At 37.6% G+C, this 21,670-nt stretch overlaps 2 non-coding genes across 2 annotated transcripts; both read right to left on the reverse strand.

Annotated features, from left to right (window-relative positions):
* Positions 1-1,775: 1,775 nt before the first annotated feature.
* LOC112731507 (small nucleolar RNA R71) lies at positions 1,776-1,882 on the reverse strand. The gene has a single exon (XR_003167281.1). It is a non-coding gene; the product is annotated as a small nucleolar RNA R71 (small nucleolar RNA).
* Positions 1,883-18,414: 16,532 nt separating this feature from the next.
* On the reverse strand, positions 18,415-18,522 carry LOC112732159 (small nucleolar RNA R71). The gene has a single exon (XR_003167896.1). It is a non-coding gene; the product is annotated as a small nucleolar RNA R71 (small nucleolar RNA).
* Between the last annotated feature and the right edge of the window lie 3,148 nt (positions 18,523-21,670).

Raw genomic sequence — 21,670 nt, forward strand, 5'->3', positions numbered from 1 at the left:
TGCATTTTCTAGTTTTATGATGTATTCTCCATCTTTGTTTTCATTTTCTAGAGCTATGAACAACTAAACCCCATTTCATTGGGTTAGGGAGCTCTGTTGTAATTTGATCGATCAATACTAATTTTCATTATTCTTCTTCTATCTTTTCTCTTGATTTTACTTGAAAGCTTTCGATCTTCATCCAATTGGGTAGTTATCTTGGAAAAGAAGCTATTCAAACTTGGATCTCTTCTGAACCTTGAAAGAGGAATGAAGAGATCAAGCTAGAAATGCTTTCTCATGCTAGACCAAATTAGGTTTGGATGGGTATGTGACTATAACCCTCTCAATACTTGATTTGGGAAATGCATGTGGTATAATCAGTGACCATACTTCATCTCTTCTCATGAGCAATTGACCAAGGAATTGGCTATTGATCAAGATTTGAGAGATTGAATTTGTAATTCAATCAATTAAGATTGCCAAGGAGATCAATGAGTGCATTGATTGAGGAAGAGATGAAAATGAACTTGATCCGGAGAATTGCAACATCTCCTAAGCCCAATGAACTCCCCATCTCTGATCTTACCCATTCTCTTTAATTTCTGCCATTTACTTTTATGAGCAAATCCCCCATTCCCATTTACAATTCTGCAATTTAATTTCAGTCATTTACTTCCAGTTCTTTAATTCTAGCATTTACTTTTCTGTTATTTACATTTCCGCCATTTTATTTTCTGCAATTCCCAACCCAAATTCTGGATTCGCTCAACTAGAACATTCTTCTAATTAAAGTTGCTTGATCAATCAATCCCTGTGGGATTCGACCTCACTCTATTATGAGTTTTTACTTGACGACAAATTCGGTACACTTGCCAAAGGAAATTTGTTGAGAGACAGTTTCCACCCGCATCAAGTTTATGGCGCCATTACCGGTGATTGATTGTGCATCAACAATGATTAAATTGGAAGATCACTAGATTGAGCATTTTTATTTTGTGAATTTCATTTTCTGTTTGAGTGATTTACTTTCTGTTTTAGTTAAACTTCTTCCCTTCCCCCTCTACTCTTCTATTTTTCTTTGTTATTTTCAATTCTGTTTGCTAACCCACTAACTGTTTGATATATTGCATCACCCACAACTAACAGTAATTCTGACAAAAATACTTTCTACACCTATCTTTTCTTGCTTGCACTTGATGGTTGTATGACAGGGAGAAGAAGCGGGGCTTCAACTTCCTTCGATTCTGAACCTGAGAGGACCTTCCTTAGATTAAGGAGGGAGGGCAAGAGGAAAGAAAGTGGTTGGTGCTGAGGAAGAGGAGGAATTCTTTGAACCAAACATGGAAGACAACATGGAAAACCATCATGAAGAAGAGGCTCATAACCATGGGGGAAGAGGTAGAGCAAATCATGCTGGGGAGGATAGAAGAGTTTTGGGCTCTTACATCAATCCAAACCCAGGCAATTGTGGAAGTAGCATCCAAAAGCCAACAATCCATGCCAACAACTTTGAACTTAAACCACAGCTTATCACCCTTGTTCAGAACAACTGTTCGTTTGGAGGAGGTGTTCAAGAAGACCCCAATCAACATTTAACCACCTTCCTGAGAATATGTGACACAGTGAAGTCTAATGGTGTTCATTCTGACGCCTACAGACTGCTCTTATTTCCATTCTCACTCAAGGACAAGGCAGCCAAGTGGCTGGAATCTTTCCCAAGGGAAAGCTTGACAACTTGGAAAGACGTGGTGAACAAATTCTTAGCAAGATTTTACCCTCCTCAACGAATCAATAGGCTGAGAGCTGAGGTCCAAACTTTCAGGCAACAAGATGGTGAGACTCTATATGAAGCATGGGAGAGGTTTAAAGACCTAACAAGGAGGTGCCCACCAGATATGTTCAATGAATGGGTGCAGCTGTACATTTTCTATGAAGGGCTCTCTTATGAGTCAAAGAAGGCCGTAGACCATTCATCCGGAGGATCCTTGAACAAGAAGAAAACCATTGAGGAGGCTATAGATGTCATTGAAACAGTAGCAGAGAACAACTACTTCTATGCTTCCGAAAGAGGGAACACAAGAGGAGTAATGGAGCTCAACAATGTAGATGCTCTGTTGGCCCAAAACAAGCTCATTACCCAGCAGCTGGCTAACCTCACCAAGAAGATGGAGAGGAACCAAGTAGCAGCAATCTCAACTTCATCAACAACCCAAGAAGGAGTCAATGAAGAAGCAGAGGGTAGTCAGGAGCAAGCCAACTACATTGGGAATTCACCAAGGCAAAACTATGATCTATACTCCAAGACCTACAACCCTGGATGGAGAAACCACCCAAACTTTGGGTGGAGAAGTCAGCAAGATCAAAACCAAATTATGGATTTGCTCAACTAGAAGATTCTTCTAATTAAAGTTGCTTGATCAATCAATCCCTATAGGATTCGACCTCACTCTATTGTGAGTTTTTACTTGACGACAAATTCGGTACATTTGCCGAAGGAAATTTGTTGAGAGACAGTTTCCACCCGCATCAATAAAATAAGCATATTAATCACATTTTCATAAAATATAGTTCAAACTCAATATTAATTATTCAAATTAAATGATATAACTTTTTATTATTTTTCTATCACCAAAACTTTAATTTCAAGTTATAAAATAACTAATTATAATAAAAATTGTACATACATATTAATTAACTTAAACTTAAAGTATTTATAAATATGAATCTAATTATTTCTAATAAAATAATTTCTAAGAGTTCAAGTTAATAACATAATTCATTCAAAATAGAATTTATTTAAATTAAATTATACAATTCTTCTTATTTTTCAATTATCAAAATTATGTTTCAATTATACCAAATATCTAATAAAGATTATATAAAAATTCTAATTAATTTAAACTTCAATTATCATGAAACTCCATTTAATTACCTTTAGTAAAATAATTTTCTTAAAATAAAATTATCAACAAATAAAATAAATCACAAATAACTAATTATTTGATTTTCAAAAACTAGGGTTGTTACAATTACTAATTTATTAACAAAATTTGTATTGAAACTTAACTAAAATCTACTAAAATAATATCTAAAAATGGGCAATGATGCACATGCATCACAACACCAAACTTAAACCTTTCTTGTTCTCAAGTAAGAAAAGAACTATACACAAAGAATTCTCTTTCTAGGAATGGGTTGAAAGATTGCTTATGATGCCTTAGTGAGTGAAGTGTCTAAGTGATAATGGGGTGAACTCCAATTGTATACTTATGCAAGGATTCCAGTGCTCATTAGTCTTTACATTTTGGAAGTCTTATATCTTAGGAGTGTCATTCAAATGGTATTTTAGAATTCTCTTTATGGATTATCACCTTGAAGCAGCACTTATTTATCTTGGCCTCAACTCTAGGTGTCATGTCTCAAAGTAGCCTTTTATGATAAGCTTTCGATCAATACTCCCAATCTAGTTGGGTTATGGTATTAGGTGTTGAAGCACCCCTTAGGATTTACTCACTAAAGCCTCTCTCTTTGACACAATCCACCACAAGAGTGAGGTCGATCCCACAAGAATTAAAGGATTAAGCAATCAATAGTAAGTTGATTATTCTAGTTAGACGAACATAGTTGAATGATTGACGTTAGAATTTTTGCTAGTAAAGAATGTCATAAAAATAGTCGCGTTGTAGATATAGTCTCTAAACCAACAAAAATCCCTTCGTACAAACGTTTTGGGTGTCACAAGTAACAAACCCCTTTAGAAATTATTAACCGAGTATTCAAACCTCGGGTCGTCTTCTCAAGGAACTGCGAGGAAGTGTGTTCTTATTATTGGCTATAAAGGTTGTAATCGGGGTTTAGAAGATGAGAAGCAAGTAATTTAAATGACAAGTAAAGTAAATGGCAATTAAAATAAATAAATACTGTAAAGCAAACTTTTGGCAAGGTAAGAGAAGTCGGAGGTCCAACGTAGTTATCTCTCTCAACTATAATGAAAGTTGAATCTAAACTCCACTTGGTCAACCTTTACTATGGGAAAGGAAAGTCAGGGGACTAATTAAATTGACCTTTGAATCCTATTTATTTCCTAAGAAAAGGTTGGGATTGCTTAAGTTCAGCTCAATTAGCAAGATAACGATTATCAATTATGTTGAGTTTAATAACTGTTGAGTTACTAAATTCTTAACCAGAACCAAAAGGGGAAAAAGTAAAATTGCTAGAATAATAAAAATATCCTTAGATAGGAAGCAATGGTGACTTAAATCAAAGAGAACAATCATAAACTGAAAATACCTCAATTATCATTAATTCAAATAACTGTCTGTAACATGGAATAATTCGTAAATCAAATTATAATAATCAATTCAAATGTTGGAATAAATAAATAAAATTAAAACTAAAATAAAAGAACATTAAACCTGGGATCCAGAGTTACTCTTAAAACATGAAGAAATCCTAAATCCTAAAAGAGAGAGAGAGAAGATCTCCCTCTCAACTAAATCTAAATCATTGAAAACTAAAATTATGCAAGCTCTCTTTGAATGGATGCATTCCCACACTTTATAACCTCTGGTCTATGCTGTCTGTACTTGGATCTGGGCCAAAAAGGGCTTCAGAATTCGCTGGGGGCGTATTCTGTAATTTCTGGTGCGTGACCTCTGTCACGTGTCCGCGTGGGTCACGCGGTCGCGTCATTTGGAGCTTTTCCTTTCCACGCGGTCGCGTCAGTCATGCGACCACATCATGTGCGTTCTGCTTAAGGCGCGCAGTCACGTCAGTCATGCGGCCGCGTCGCTGCTGATTCGTGCTTGACACGCGATCGCGTCATCCATGCGATCGCGTGAATACCAGTTTCCTTCAAAGCTCCGTTTTGCTTTCTCCTTCCATTTTGTATGTTTCCTTTTCCATCCTTTAAGTTATTCTGCCTTAGAAAATCTAAAACTACTCAACACACTAATCACGGCATCGAATGGAAATAAAGGTAATTAAAATAATTAATTTTTAAAGCTTAGGAAACATGTTTTTCACAATATGACATAATAAGGAAGGGAAGGTAAAACCATGCAATTAATGTGAATAAGTAGGTGAAGAGTTGAATAAATCACTCTAATTAAGCACAAAAGAACTCATGAAATATGGGTTTATCAACCTCCCCACACTTAAACACTAGCATGTCCTCATGCTAAATCCAAGGTAAATAATTAAGGTTAAAGTGATGGAATGTTATGAAATGCAACCTATGCTAAATGCATCTACCTAATGAGTCATGCAATTCTAATTCATCCACTCATATATAAAGCCTACATGTAGTCAAATTATTTCACATTCCCAAGGAGATATATATATATATATATATATATATATATATATATAGCTAACCCTCAAATAATAAAGTACCTTTTTGCAAATGAGATGAGAGAAAAAAAACTTGCAAGACAATCAGAGATAAATGTTAATGAGCTTTTGAACCCTCACTGGATTTTGTGTTTTCTCTCTAATCACTCAGTGTTTATTGGGTTAATCACTCTATTCTTCTTTTTATTCTTTCTTTCTATAACCTTGTTTTTCGTCTAACCAATCAACAATTATAGAACATAGTCATACCAAAACTCATGAGGTCTTTAATTAAGGTTGTAATGGGGTCAAGGCAAAGGGTAAAGATATATGTATAAGGCTCAGTGAGCTAATAAGTGAATCCTTAATTAGACTAAGATGTCACCTAACATACATACTTAGTAAAACAATGCTTTTTCTTGCTGTGTGAAGTTCTTCTCCCGCCATGAGGAATCGTGCATTAGAGCAATGATAGATTGGGAGGAATCTCCTCTCTTGCGCTTGCCAGTAGCCTTGCCTTTGCCTTTCCTTTGTGAGGCAGACATCCTGAAAAACAGAAAACCAGGAAATGGATAAAATAGGAAAGCAAATAGGCAATTTAAACAAAGGAAACTCAAAGCGGTAAGGGAGAAATAAAATAAGGAAAATGAGTAATTGAAATGTGATTGAATGAATGTTAAATGGAAAGAAAAAAATCAATATGCCATAGTGAGAAAGTTAGAGGAAGTGAAAGTGATCAGAAAAAAGATCAAGAGGGTTAGTATGGTAAAAAGAAATTAGTAAATTAAAATTAGTGAGTTAGGAAAGTAAGTGGCATAGAAAAAAATTCCATATAACAAGGATTCACAGGTAAGAATAGAAGTACTCATAATCGAATAAAGAAAACAGGGTGATGCTGATTCGAATAGAAAGAAAGATATCAGAAATTGGAATCAGTGACTCACAAATGCAGGTTATAAACCAGGAAATCAAAGAGGATGAGAAGTGGCCCTAGCATTCATGAAATGGTTTGGGGGAAGCAGAGTAAAACAGAGTTGCCAAACCAAAACAAGAATGAAAACAATTTTCAAAAAAATTTGGGCAGCATTTCGGCTAAAATTGGATTGTCCCGGAAAATAAACAGTAATCATATCAGTTCATATGAATTAAAAAAAAATCAAGCTGCATGTACATAGATATAAAATAAACATAAAAACTCAATGTAAACAACAGCAACATACAAGAAAGCAGCATATGAATCATGATTATACCAGCATCAGATTTGCACATAGGATAAAACAGAAGTAAGAACAGTGCAAGTAAACAGACCTAGATCCACTAACCACAGCCTAAGCTACCTAACAACCTAAAAATCCACTACAACATGCAAGTCTAGCTATCCTAATCAAGAACATAAACGGAATAAAAAACAACAGAAAAGTGACGAACGGATAAAAAGGGTTACGTGTTGCGGAACCTGGTAAGCAGAAGGGGTGGAACAGGGAAGAAGGTGGCTACGGCGGCATTCGGCGCGGTGGTGGTGCACGGCGTCGCGGTGGTGACTGAGGGGGCAGTGGCGGAGGGAGGTATTAGGGTTAGTGAGAGAGGAAGAGGATAGGGGAAGGGGGGCGGTGGTTGTTGCTGGCTGAAGGGGGTGGGTGGCGGAGGGGGGGCGGTTGGATGGCCGGCGGTGGCTGGGCAGTGCTTGCGGAGGTGGCTGTGGTGGAGAGGGGAGGAGAGAGGAAGAAGGAAGAAGAGAGAAGGGGAGGGGGTGGTACGGCGGTGGCGTCTGGGCGGCGACGGCGTCGGGGTGGTGGCGTGGTGGCTAGCCGGCGGTGGTTGGGGGAAGAGAACAGAGAAGGAGAAGAGGGTTGGGGGTGAAGGGGGGGCTGCGCGACTAATAGGGTTCGCAGGGCTGGGGGTTATATTTTCGAATCCACGCGGCCGCGTGGGGCACGCGGTCGCGTGGTTGGGGTAAAAATGGGGGGGACGCGATCGCGTGGGTCGCGCGATCGCATGAGAGGGGTGGAAAGAGGGGTGACGCGATCACGTGGGTCGCGCGATCGCGTCGCTGGAATTCGTGCTAAACGCACGACTCCAGCGCCGTTTCAGCGCAACTCTTTGTCTCCTTTTGGGGTGGTATGCAATCCATGCGACGCGATCGCGTCGCTCACGTGGTCGCGTGGGATTGGTATTGGGTAAGTGACGCGATCGCATGGGGCATGCGATCGCATGGGCTAATTTGTGCGAAACGCACAAGAGCCGCACGATTCCAGCCCAATTTTCTGTTCGTTGGATCCTTACGCCGATATATATATCACATGGCCGTGTGAGTCACGCGGTCGCATGGGTGGTGTTTTTCGCGATATGATGTGATCGCATGGGGCATGCGGTCGTGTCGTGCAACCCTTTTTTTTTTTTAACTAAAAAATGCAGGATGCAGTGATTAACATGAATGCTATGCATGATTCCAGGTTAATGTTAAAATAAAAAAAAGGGTAAATTGAAAACAATAAACAAGAAATAGATTGAGAAAGAAGCGACCATACCATGGTGGGTTGTCTCCCACCTAGCACTTTTAGTTAAAGTCCTTAAGTTGGACATTGGAAGAGTATTCTGTTATGGTGGCTTATGTTTAAATTCGTCCAAAAATTTCCACCAGTGCTTGGAATGCCAATAGCCTCCGGGGTCCCAAACTAGGCATGTAAAGCTTCTGAGCAGCTTCAAACAGATATTCAGCCTCCCGGGATGACGAATGTCAGAATATAATCCATGATCCCAAGCTGTGTTTTTAGATCCGCCTCCATTTTGATTTGTAAGTTTCCATTCGGGTGGGTTAAAAGGTAGAATCTCACCGTGGTGACCAAACGTTCTCCGCGATCCATACAATTGAGCATTATACCAATCCGTGTACTTCGAGGTGAAGCGTGGAACCTTATTGAACCTGGTGCACCAGCTCTGAGTACGAGCCAATTCCCTTTTACTCTTAAAGCCGCAGAGAGCTCTAAGTTGGCCATCTGTTTCAAGCAAACCATATTCAAGTGAATAAGTAAAATTATAAGTTAAGGATTGTACCCACTTGAAGCTTGTATTAGGTGGTAATGGCCTTGGGATAGGTGTTTTTGGTGGTTCTGCAAGTTCCGTTTCCTTGTGCTCTTCTGTGAATTCTTCCACTTCCTTACAAAGATCTTCAATTGTATCTGTATCCTGGTCAAAGTCTTCTATGTCTTCCTCATCACTTGAGTCATAGATTGGAGGTTGAAAGAAATCTACCTCCGCATCAACTTCATATTCACTTGGGGAAAATTCGTTGATCTCAGAGAATTCACTTGCGGACGCAAGTTCATCACTAGGAGAACTAGACTTGTGACTATCATCATCAAGAAAATTTGCTTCTTGGATTATTCCGTCTGATTCTTCATAAACGACTTGCCTTGGAGATTGTACGGTATCCTCCTTAGCATCAACTGTAGCATCTTGGACGGAGTTTTCCTCAATTCTGGATTCCCAAGGAAGTTCAGCATCTCCTAGATCTTCAACCAACTCTTCTTCTTGAACAATGACAGCTTCTTCCACTTGTTCTAGTACGAATTCATTCTCTGTCTTGTCCACTGGAGTCTCTAGTATTTCTTTCATGCTACGCTCTTCATTGGGCTGTCCACATGGAGCTGTGGTTGATCCTTGTATATTTGAGCGCCTAGTGGCCCATTGAATTAGTGCTTGCTCCAGTTGTTGAATGGTTGTTTGAAATCTAATTACTGTTTCTTTTAGGCGATCCTCTGCTTCGCGGTTTGCCAGACTTGGACATCATACAAAGGAAAGTGGTGATGATTGGGAACGATTGGATTGGTATTGGGGTAAGGAAGGATCATATGAGGGAGAATGGTGAAGAGAAGCTTGTGAGTGTGGTGGTTCGAGGTTATGTTGAAAGGATGGTTCATATGCACGGGGTGGGACTTGTTGGTAGTTACAAGGTTGTCCACCATATCTTTCAGCTGGGTATGCATTGTAGAATGGTCTTTGTCCAGGATATCTCGGAGGGTGCTGCTGCCTAAAGGGTTGATTAGATCCTCTTGGCTCCATCCATCCTTGATTGGTCTGACCATGATGCACATTCCTGCTGTAACTTCTATTTCCTTTAACAATATTAGAACCAAACTCAAAGCGAGAGGGGTGAGAGTTCATAATAGCAAATAAAGATAAAAAGGAAAAACAAAAATAAATAAACAAGAAAAAGAAAAATATTTACAATAACCAATAATAAGGCACACGTTAGCAGTTCCCCGGCAATGGCGCCATTTTGTCGTTAGGATTTTTGCTAGTAAAGAATGTCATAAAAACAGTCGCGTTGTAGATATAGTCTCTAAACCAACAAAAATCCCTTCGTACAAACGTTTTGGGTGTCACAAGTAACAAACCCCTTTAGAAATTGTTAACCGAGTATTCAAACCTCGGGTCGTCTTCTCAAGGAACTGCGATGAAGTGTGTTCTTATTATTGGCTATAAAGGTTGTAATCGGGGTTTAGAAGATGAGAAGCAAGTAATTTAAATGACAAGTAAAGTAAATGGCAATTAAAATAAATAAATACTGTAAAGCAAACTTTTGGCAAGGTAAGAGAAGTCGGAGGTCCAACGTAGTTATCTCTCTCAACTATAATGAAAGTTGAATCTAAACTCCACTTGGTCAACCTTTACTAGGGCAAAGGAAAGTCAGGGGACTAATTAAATTGACCTTTGAATCCTATTTATTTCCTAAGAAAAGGTTGGGATTGCTTAAGTTCAGCTCAATTAGCAAGATAATGATTATCAATTATGTTGAGTTTAATAACTGTTGAGTTACTAAATTCTTAACCAGAACCAAAAGGGAAAAAAGTAAAATTGCTGGAATAATAAAAATATCCTTAGATAGGAAGCAATGGTGACTTAAATCAAAGAGAACAATCATAAACTGAAAATACCTCAATTATCATTAATTCAAATAACTGTCTGTAACATGGAATAATTCGTAAATCAAATTATAATAATCAATTCAAATGTTGGAATAAGTAAATAAAAGTAAAACTAAAATAAAAGAACATTAAACCTGGGATCCAGAGTTACTCTTAAAACACGAAGAAATCCTAAATCCTAATAGAGAGAGAGAGAAGATCTCCCTCTCAACTAAATATAAATCTTTGAAAACTAAAATTATGCGAGCTCTCTTTGAATGGATGCATTCCCACACTTTATAACCTCTGGTCTATGCTGTCTGTACTTGGATCTGGGCCAAAAAGGGCTTCAGAATTCGCTGGGGGCGTATTCTGTAATTTCTGGTGCGTGACCTCTGTCACGCGTCCGCGTGGATCACGCCGTCGCGTCATTTGGAGCTTTTCCTTTCCACGTGGTCGCGTCAGTCATGCGATCGCGTCATGTGCGTTCTGCTTAAGGCGCGCGGTCACGTCAGTCATGCGGCCGCGTCACTACTGATTCGTGCTTGACACGCGATCGCGTCATCCATGCGATCGCGTGAATACCAGTTTCCTTCAAAGCTCCGTTTTGCTTTCTCCTTCCATTTTGTATGTTTCCTTTTCCATCCTTTAAGTTATTCTGCCATAGAAAATCTGAAAGTACTCAACACACTAATCACGGCATCAAATGGAAATAAAGGTAATTAAAATAATTAATTTTTAAAGCTTAGGAAACATGTTTTTCACAATATGACATAATAAGGAAGGGAAGGTAAAACCATGCAATTAATGTGAATAAGTAGGTGAAGAGTTGAATAAATCAATCTAATTAAGCACAAAAGAACTCATGAAATATGGGTTTATCAATGATGATTAGACAAGAAATGTAAATGACTTGAAATTAAAAGAAAGCAATAAAGAGCAAGGAAAGTAGATGTCAGAAATGTAAAGTGCAAGAAAAATAAAGTGCTAGAAAGTAAATTGCAAGGAATAGAAAGTGCAAGAAATAAAAGTACAAGGAAATAAATGACAAGAAAGTAAATGACAAAAATTAAAGATAGAAAACATAAGGGATTGGAGATGTTGATTCCTTTTGAATCAATGGGTCTCACTCCTTCTCAATCATATGAAGTAGATCTATGGCGGATTGTAAATAATTGAGTTTTGATTCCTGGGCAACCCAATTTCTCTTAACACAATCCATTGCTAATTCCTTGATCTAATTGTTCATGAGAAGAGGTTAAAGTCAAATTTCTAATCCATGAGCCACACAACCCATAGGATCTCAATTCAAAGAGGTTATATGTCATGTACCAACTAAGAATGTGTTTATCAAAATAGTTATGAGGATGAAGCTTGAAACTGAATCCTATGATCCCTTTTCCAAGGCTCACATAGAGATTCAAGTAGATCCGAACCCCCTTTCGGTAGTGAATGAATCTATGAAGCACAAAAGCTTTCCCTTAGCTACAACAAGCGGATTGATTTCTAATCTCACACTAGATAAATCCAAAGACCCCAATATTAGAGCGGTTACATGTCACATACCAATCTCTAAATCAAGATCAACTTCATTATGCCAAGAGGGCTCAAACTGAACCCTATGATCCCTCTTCCGAGGCTTACAATAGGATTCTAATGGATCCAAGGATATTTGAAGAACAAAACTATCTTGCAAGGGTTCTATTAGATATCCAAGTATGAAGATAGAATGAAGAAGAAATAAACATCAATTCAATCAAAATTGAAACAGAGCTCCTTTCCTAAATGAGTGGGGGTTAGTTGATCATTGCTCTAAAAAAACTCAAAAGAAAATTAAAGTGCATGAAAATAAAATTGAGGATTAAAGATTCATAACTAAAATGGAAGTTAAAGATTCATAAATGAAAATCAAAGATTGATAACAAAACTATTACCAAGTAAGAAACGAATTGGAAAAGAAGAAGAGTGTATGAAGGAAGGGGTCTGAAGACCCACTCCCAATGGAGTGTGCCAATTCACAGAATTTCGAATTGGTCTTCACTCTCTCAATGCCCCCTTTCTCTGTGAAAACCAATGCCTATATAGGCTTTTCTAGAATACAAATTGAAATGAAAAGTACATTACAATTAAATGAAAATTCCTATTCTAGATGCTTCTTGTGCCTTTGATTGAGTGATATTAATGGGCTCTGCTTGCTTGAAAATTGAATGCACGCTCCAGGGGTGGATTGACGTTATCGGGGGCGTTATTGGCATTGCTAACGCTAAGAAAATGCTCCCAGGTCCTTTCTGGCATTAATACTAGCGTTAACATGCTAACGTTGTCACTAACGCTTTCCCAGTCATGTGTACGCGTTGCCCACGTGTACGTGTCATCACTGTTTTTGGCCATGTCACACGTACACGTCGCCCATGCGTATGCGTAACCTTCATCGTTGGCGTTAGTGACATAGCGTTAGCACGTTAACGCTCTTCTCACACGTACGCATCGCCCCTCGCGTACGCGTCGCCGCCGATTTTTCCATGCATTTGTCGAAGACGTTAGTGTGGCAACGTTGGCGTTTGCAACGTTGGACATCATGTTAGTGCTGGCGTTAGTGTGCTAACTTTGCCACTAATGCCACAATTCATCCTTGATCAACGTTATCCCTGGCGTTAGTGTGCTAACGTTGCCACTAATGCCACCACCTCCTTGCTTTTCTCTGCTTCTGCTTTGCCTAACATCAAACAAACAAGTGCATCAAAGTAATATACAAGATGATCATAGTATACTAAGTGTGCTAATAATGCTCATAATCACAACTTCAGTTAGTATTATCTGTTTCATCACATTTTCCTTGTATATTCCTACAATTTCACTTATGCTTGAGATTTTATTTCATGCAGTGATTTTTCATGCTATTACTTATTTATTAACAAAATTTATATGGAAACTTAACTAAAATCTTCTAAAATAATAAATAAAAATGGGCAATGATGCACATGTATCACAACTCCAAAAAGCTGCTAAGCCCAAAATTTTTAGTTTGCACACCAAACTTTAATCAAGCATAACTTCCTCATTTTAAAACATTTTTCCTCTGTTTTTTGAATGACATAAATATCTCAGACCAAATATTATTTCTAGATAAGATTGACATAAATTAAAGGTTCGGAGATCAAGTTATGCTTCGCCAAATTCGGCCTAAAACATGGTTTTTGTAAAACTTTACAAAGCTTCCACTTTCAAAACAAACCAATTCCAACCCTTTTTTAAAATCAACAAAACCCTAGCCAATCAGCATCAAGCCACTCTTATCTCATATTTCAAATTCAACAATACACAATACACATTCATCATCTTACTAATTTTTTATTTTCATCAAATTTCAACCTAATACTTCCAATTTCTCAATATTCAGTATACAACATCAATTATCCATATCAAGCACAATTTCAACTTAAAGTCAACCTTTATAATTACTGTTCTGAGGGTTACCTGAAACTGTAGGTCGATCTCAGACGAGATCTTCTGCACTGGTCGGAGATGACGTGTCCGGCTGGTGGGTGGCGGCCGGAGCTGTCGTGTCCGACTTGTTGGACTGGCTGCACTGCTGATCCTTGGTCACCGGAGGGTGGGGGATACCTGCAAGAGACTCCGATGCTTAAGTTAGCATGGGTATTAAACAGGTTTTTTAGTAGAATCAGAGTATGAGTTATACCTGGGTGCTCCAGTGTATTTATAATGGTGTAGAGTGACCTTTTTAGATAAGATAAGTTAGTTATCTTATCTTATCTTATCTTTGAGTTGAGGTTAGCTTATCTTTTAAGGGAACCACCCTTATCTCTATAGGCTTGGACTGCCTTTGGATTTGGGTCGTGTTCCTCTATTTGGGCCCCTTACTGGGCTTTCCTGTCGATTCGACCGACCTCTTTGAGAAGAGGTCGGATAGCCTGACCTGAAGAGGTCGGTCGCTTTATTACTGAACATCCCGGATCTAATAGCTCGACCCAGGGTATGAACAGTGCCCCTGCTTGAGCTCGGTCTTTCTGCTTTGAGGTCGAATCTTTGACTTCGATCTTTCTCTAGTGAAGCCGAACTCGAGCATTCTGTCGATTCCTTTCTTTGTAGAACCTTTTTTTGAATGTGGTACATTTTCCTCTAAAAGCACGTGCTTTTTATATCAGCGATTTATTCTTGGGAACGTGCGAGGGTTTAATACCTTCATTAATTGGTATTAAGTGCCCCGTTTCCCTTGGCTTTTATTTTGAATTTTGCAATTAGAAACGGTTTCTCTCCTTCATTTTTCTTTGTAACTTCTCCCTCCGTTCTCTCGCTACAAGTTTTTCACCTACATTTTGCCTTTTCTTGTGTTGCGGCGTCACTCAGCGATTTTGTCGGCGATTCCGTCTTTCCATCTTCAACTCTTTTGAAGCTTTCCGCTTTTTTTCCGGGATGGTTCCATTTACAGTTTCTTCACTTTTTCGTTGCTTTGTCTTTGGTTTTTTGGTAACTGATGAGCGGATAATTTATACACTTTTTGGCATTGTTTTTACATAGTTTTTAGTATAATTTAGTTAGTTTTTAGTATATTTTTATTAGTTTTTAAATAAAAATCACATTTTTGGACTTTACTATGAGTTTGTTTATTTTTCTATGATTTCAGGTATTTTCTGGCTGAAATTGAGGGACTTGAGCAAAAATTAGATTCAGAGGTTGAGGAAGGACTGCAGATGATGTTGGATTCTGACCTACCTGCACTCAAAGTGGATTTTCTGGAGTTACAGAACTCCAAATAGTGCGCTCTCAATTGCGTTGGAAAGTAGACATCCAGGGTTTTCTAGCAATATATAATACTCCATACTTTGCTCGAGTTTAGACGATGTAAACTGGCGTTCAACGCCAGTTCCATGTTGCATTCTGGAGTTAAACACCAGAAACAGGTTGCAAAGTGGAGTTAAATGCCAAAAACAGGTTACAAACTGGCGTTCAACTCCAAGAGAAGCCTCTACATGTGTAAAGCTCAATGCTCAGCCCAAGCACACACCAAGTGGGCCCCAGAAGTGGATTTCTGCATCATTTACTCATTTCTGTAAACCCTAGTAACTAGTTTAGTATAAATAGAACTTCTTACTATTGTATTTAGGAATCTTTGGATTATATTTTGATCCTTTGATCATGTTCAAGGGGCTGGCCATTCGGCCATACCTGGATCTTGTTCTTATGTATTTTCAACGGTAGAGTTTCTACACACCATAGATTAAGGTGTGGAGCGCTGCTGTTCCTCATGAATTAATGCAAAGTACTATTGTTTTTCTATTCAATTCAAGATTATTCCTATTCTAAGATGTTCATTCGCACCCAAGAACATGATGAATGTGATGATTATGTGACGCTTATCATCATTCTCACTTACGAATGTGTGCCTGACAAACACTTCCATTCTACATGCAAACAAGCCCGAATGAGTATCTCTTAGATATCTAATACAGAGGACTGAGTCTGAGATATTAGAGTCTTCATGGTATAAGTTAGAACCCATGGATGGCCATTCCTGAGATCCGGAAAGTCTAAACCTTGTGTGTGGTATTCCAAGTAGGATCTGGGAAGGGATGGCTGTGACGAGCTTCAAACTCGCGAGTGCTGGGCATAGTGACAGACGCAAAAGGATAGTAAATCCTATTCTAGTATGATCGAGAACCGACAGATGATTAGCCATACAGTGACAGCGCATTGGACCATTTTCACAGAGAGGACGGGATGTAGCCATTGACAACGGTGATGCCCAATATAAAGCTTGCCATGGAAGGGAGTAGGAATGATTGGATGAAGACAACAGAAAAGCAGAGGTTCAGGAGGAACAAAAGCATCTCTATACGCTTATCTGAAATTCTCACCAATGAATTACATAAGTATCTCTATCTTTATTTTACGTTTTATCTATCTTTTAATTATCAAATCTCTAAAACCATTTGAATCTGCCTGACTGAGATTTACAAGGTGACCATAGCTTGCGTCAGGCCGACAATCTCCGTGGGATCGACCCTTACTCACGTAAGGTTTATCACTTGGACGACCCAGTGCACTTGCTGGTTAGTTGTGCGAAGTTGTGACAAAGTGTGATTCACGTTTGAGAGCACCAAGTCTTTGGCGCCATTGTTGATGATCACAATTTCGTGCACCAAGTTTTTGGCGCCGTTGCCGGGGATTGTTTGAGTTTGGACAGCTGACGGTTCATCTTGTTGCTCATATTAGGTAATTTTATTTTAATTTTAAGCTTTTTATTTCTTATTTTCAAAAAATACAAAAAAAAAGTTCTTTTCTTCTTTTTCGTTCTTCCCAAAATAATTTTTGAAAAAAATAAAAAAAAATTTAATAAAATCATAAAAACAAAAAATTTGATGTTTCTTGTTTGAGTCTTGTGTCAAATTTTAATTTTGGTGTCAATTGCATGTTTTTAAAATTTGTGCATTTTTCGAAAACTCATGCATTTGTTCTTCATGATCTTCAAGTTGTTCTTGATGAATTTCTTTGTTTGATCTTTAAATTTTTCTTGTTTAGTGTCTTTTCTTGTTTCTCATATGCATTTTTTAATTATTAATGTCTCAACATTGAAAATTTCTAGGTTTGGTGTCTTACATGTTTTTCTTTTCTTAAAAATTTTCAAAAATAAGTTCTTGGTGTTCATCTTGACATTCAAAGTGTTCTTGGTGTTCATCTTGACATTCATAGTGTTCTTGCATGCATCATTTGTTTTAATCCAAAATTTTCATGCATTGAGTCTTTTTGATGTTTTTCTCTTCCATCATTAAAAATTCAAAAATCAAAAAAATATCTTTCATTTTTTCTTTTCATAAAATTCAAAAATTTGAGTTGACTTTTTCAAAAATTTTTAAATTTAGTTGTTTCTTATGTGTCAAATCAAATTTTCAATTTAAAAATTCTATCTTTTTCAAATCTTTTTCAAAAATCAAATCTTTTTCATTTTTCTTTCATATTTTCCAAAATTTAATTTTGATTTTAAAAATCTTTTTCTTATTTCCATTTCATATTTTCGAAATTAGTACTAACAATTAATGTGATTGATTCAAAAAATTTTTAAGTTTGTTACTTGCCTAGTAAGAAAGGTTCAATCTTTAAATTTTAAATCATATCTTTTTGTTTCTTGTTAGTCAAGTAATCAACTTTAATTTTCAAAATCAAATCTTTTTAATTTTTTTTCAAATCTTTTTCAAAATAAGTTTTAATCACATCTTTTTCAAATTCAATTTCAAAATCTTGTCTAACTTCTCACCTTCTCAAAAATTGATTTTCAAATCTTTTTCAATTAATCTTATCTTTTTGTTTGATTCTTATCTTTTTCAAAACTACCTAACTACTTTTCTCTCTCTAATTTTCGAAAATCACCTTCCTTTTTTTCAAAAATCCTTTTTAATTAACTAATTGTTTTAACTTTTAATTTAATTTCATTTTTTTTAAATTTTCGAATTTTAATTTTAATTCTAAATAAAAAACAAAAATATTTTTCTTTTCTTTTCAATTATTTTCGAAAATTCCTCTCTCCTGTGTTTGGATTCTTATCTTTTTCTTTTTGCTACTCTTCTCTTTTTATACTTACATAAGGAATCTCTATACTGTGACATAGAGGATTCCATATTTTCCTTTGTGTTCTCTTCTTTTTCACATGAGCAGGAGCAAGGATAAGAACATTCTTATTGAAGCTGATCCGGAACCTGAAAGGACTCTGAAGAGGAAGCTAAGGGAAGCTAAAGCACAACTCTCTGGAGAAAATCTGACAGAAATTTTTGAAAAATAAGGAGACATGGCCGAAAATAAAAACAATGCAAGGAAGATGCTTGGTGACTTTACTGCACCAAATTCCAATTTACATGGAAGAAGCATCTCAATCCCTACCATTGGAGCAAACAATTTTGAGCTTAAACCTCAATTAGTTTCTCTGATGCAACAGAATTGCAAGTTTCATGGACTTCCATCAGAAGATCCTTTTCAGTTCTTAATTGAATTCTTACAGATCTGTGATACTGTTAAGACCAATGGGGTTGATCCCGAGGTCTACAGGCTTATGCTTTTCCCATTTGTTGTAAGAGACAGAGCTAGAATATGTTTAGACTCTCAACCTAAAGATAGCCTGAACTCTTGGGATAAGTTGGTCACGGCTTTCTTAGCCAAGTTCTTTCCTCCTCAAAAGTTTAGTAAGCTTAGAATGGATGTTCAAACCTTCAGACAGAAGGACGGTGAATCCCTCTATGAAGCTTGGGAGAGATACAAGCAACTGACCAAAAAGTGTCCTTCTGACATGCTTTCAGAATGGACCATTCTGGATATATTCTATGATGGTCTGTCTGAGTTATCAAAGATGTCATTGGACCATTCTGCAGGTGGATCCATTCACCTAAAGAAAATGCCTGCAGAAGCTCAGAAACTGATTGACATGGTTGCAAATAACCAGTTCATGTACACTTCTGAAAGGAATCCTGTGAGTAATGGGACGCCTCAGAAGAAGGGAGTTCTTGAAATTGATACTCTGAATGCCATATTGGCTCAGAACAAAATATTGACTCAGCAAGTCAATATGATCTCTCAGAGTCTGAATGGATTGAAGGAATCATCCAACAGTACTATAGAGGCATCTTCTGAAGAAGAAGCTTATGATCCTGAGAACCCTGCAATAGCAGAGGTGAATTACATGGGTGAACCCTATGGAAACACCTATAATCCCTCATGAAGAAATCATCCAAATTTCTCATGGAAGGATCAATAAAAGCCTCAACAAGGCTTTAATAATGGTGGAAGAAACAGGTTTAGCAATAGCAAGCCTTTTCCATCATCCACTCAGCAACAGATAGAGAATTCTGAGCAGAATCCATCTTGCTTAGCAAATATAGTCTCTGATCTATCTAAGGCCACTCTAAGTTTCATGAATGAAACAAGGTCCTCCATTAGAAATTTGGAGGCACAAGTTGGCCAGCTGAGTAAAAGGGTCACTGAAACTCCTCCTAGTACTCTCCCAAGCAATACAGAAGAAAATCCAAAGAAAGAGTGCAAGGCTATTGATTTGACCATCATGGCCGAACCTGCAAGGGAGGAGGAGGACGTGAATCCTAGTGATGAAGACCTCCTAGGACATTCAGTGATCAATAAAGAGTTTTCCTTTGAGAAACCAAAGGAATCTGAGGCTCATCTAGAGACCATAGAGATTCCATTGAACCTCCTTCTGCCCTTCATGAGCTCTGATGAGTATTCTTCTTCTGAAGAGAATGAAGACGTCACTGAAGAGCAAGTTACTAAGTACCTTGGTGCAATCATGAAGCTGAATGCCAAATTATTTGGTAATGAGACTTGGGAAGATGAACCTCCCTTGCTCACCAATGAACTGAATGCATTGGATAGGCAGAAATTACCTCAAAAGAAACAGGATCCTGGTAAATTCCTAATTCCCTGTAACATAGGCACCATGACCTTTGAGAAGGCTCTGTGTGACCTGGGGTCAGGAATAAACTTAATGCCACTCTCTGTAATGGAAAAACTTGGGATCTTTGAGGTGCAAGCTGCTAGAATCTCATTAGAGATGGCAGACTGATGCACGGGAACTTGTCTCTCAACAATTTTCCTTCGGCAAGTATACCGAATTGTCGTCAAGTAATAACTCACAAAAGAGTGAGGTCGAATCCCACATAGATTAACGGATTAAGCAATCAATAGTTGATTAATTATCCTAGTTATACGAATCATATTGGAGTGATAAGTAACAAGGAAATGTAAATGGCATAAAAGTAAAGAAAGCAATAAAGTGCATAAAAGTAAAATGGCAAGAAAAGTAAATGTAAGAACTAAAAATAAAATGAACATTGGGATCAAGAGATATTGCAATCCTCTGGATCAAGTTCATTCTCATCTCTTACTCATTCAATGCATTCATTGATCTCCTTGGCAATCTTAAGTGATTGGATCCCAATTCCTTGGCAATCCAATCTCTCTAAGCTTGAACAATTTCTCAATTCCTTGATTTAATTGCTCATGGGAAGAGATGAAGTTTGGTCACTGATTATACTACACACATTCATAGATCAAAGTATTGGTAGGATTAAATGTCACAATATCCATCCATCCCCCAACCTAATCCAATGTGATAGAGTATTTCTAGCATGATTTCCTCATTCCTCTTCCAAGGTTCAGAGGAAATCCAAGTATGAGCAATTTCTCTTCCGAGACAATTACCCAATTGGATGAAGATCGAAAGCTCTCTAGTAAAATCAAGAGAAAAGAAAGAAAAAGAAGAATAAGAAATACAATTGATCCATTGAATCACAATAGAGCTCTTTAACCCAATGAAAAGAGTTAGTTGATCATTGCTCTACGAAAATAGAAAAGAAAGAAAGTGCAGAAAAGTAAAGATGAAGATTGAAACTAAAATTGAAACTTCAAAATTCATAAATGAAAAGTACAAAGAAAATGAAACTACTCCTAAGGAAGAAAAGAAGAGAAAAGGAAGAAGAGTGTAGGAGGGGAGGGGTCCGAAGACCCACTCCCCTTGGAGTGTGCCAATTCACAGAACTTCGAATTGGTCTTCACTCTCTCCCCCTTCCTTCAATTCTCCATTCCAGAATTTTCTGAATGAATTGAATGTAAAAACTAAGGCCTTTATATAGGCTCTCCTAAATTACAAATTGAAATGAAATTAAAAGCAAATTACAATGAAATAAAAATTAACTATTCTAGATGCTTCTTGTGGCCTTGATTATTGTGGGCTTGCTTGCTTGAGCTTTGAAGTGGACTTGAGAGAGAAGTGAATCAAATTGAGGTCCAGGGTGACTTGGCTTTATTGCTTCCGTTAGCCACACTAACGCTACAAGTGTGGCGTTAGTGCTGAAGTTAGTGTGGCTAACGTCAAACTTGCTACCCAGTTGGTATTTTTGGGGCTTAAAAGATGCCTCTGGTTTGTGCTCCAATTTCATACCTACTATAGATTATTATATATCATTGGAAATCTCTGAATGTTAGCTTTCTAACGCAACTAGAATCACCTCAATTGGACTTCTGTAACTCAAGTTATGCTCCTTTGAAGTGGACAAGGTCGCTGGCATAATCGCTAGCGTTACTGGAAAAAGCGAGTCACAATAACGTTAGTGATCAGGGGCTTAATATTGCCAGGTTTTGGAGCTCAAACTTAATGTCTATCCCATACTATTATATATTGTTGAAAATCCCTGGATGTCTACTTTCCAACGCCTTTAAAAGCGCATCATTTGGAGCTCTACAGCTCGAGTTACACTTCTTGGAAGGTGAAGAGGTCAGCTGGCCTTAATACAGGTTGATACCATGTTCATCTTTGCACTTTCGGGGTAGATTTTCTCCCTCAAATTCAGTGTCCACCATGTAGTGCCATATATGCTTGGAAATATCTGGAATCCTACATTCCAATGCCATTGGAATCACCTCATTTGAAGCTT

This window comes from Arachis hypogaea, chromosome 12 (genome assembly GCF_003086295.3).
Source record: "Arachis hypogaea cultivar Tifrunner chromosome 12, arahy.Tifrunner.gnm2.J5K5, whole genome shotgun sequence".
Taxonomy (NCBI): domain Eukaryota; kingdom Viridiplantae; phylum Streptophyta; class Magnoliopsida; order Fabales; family Fabaceae; genus Arachis; species Arachis hypogaea.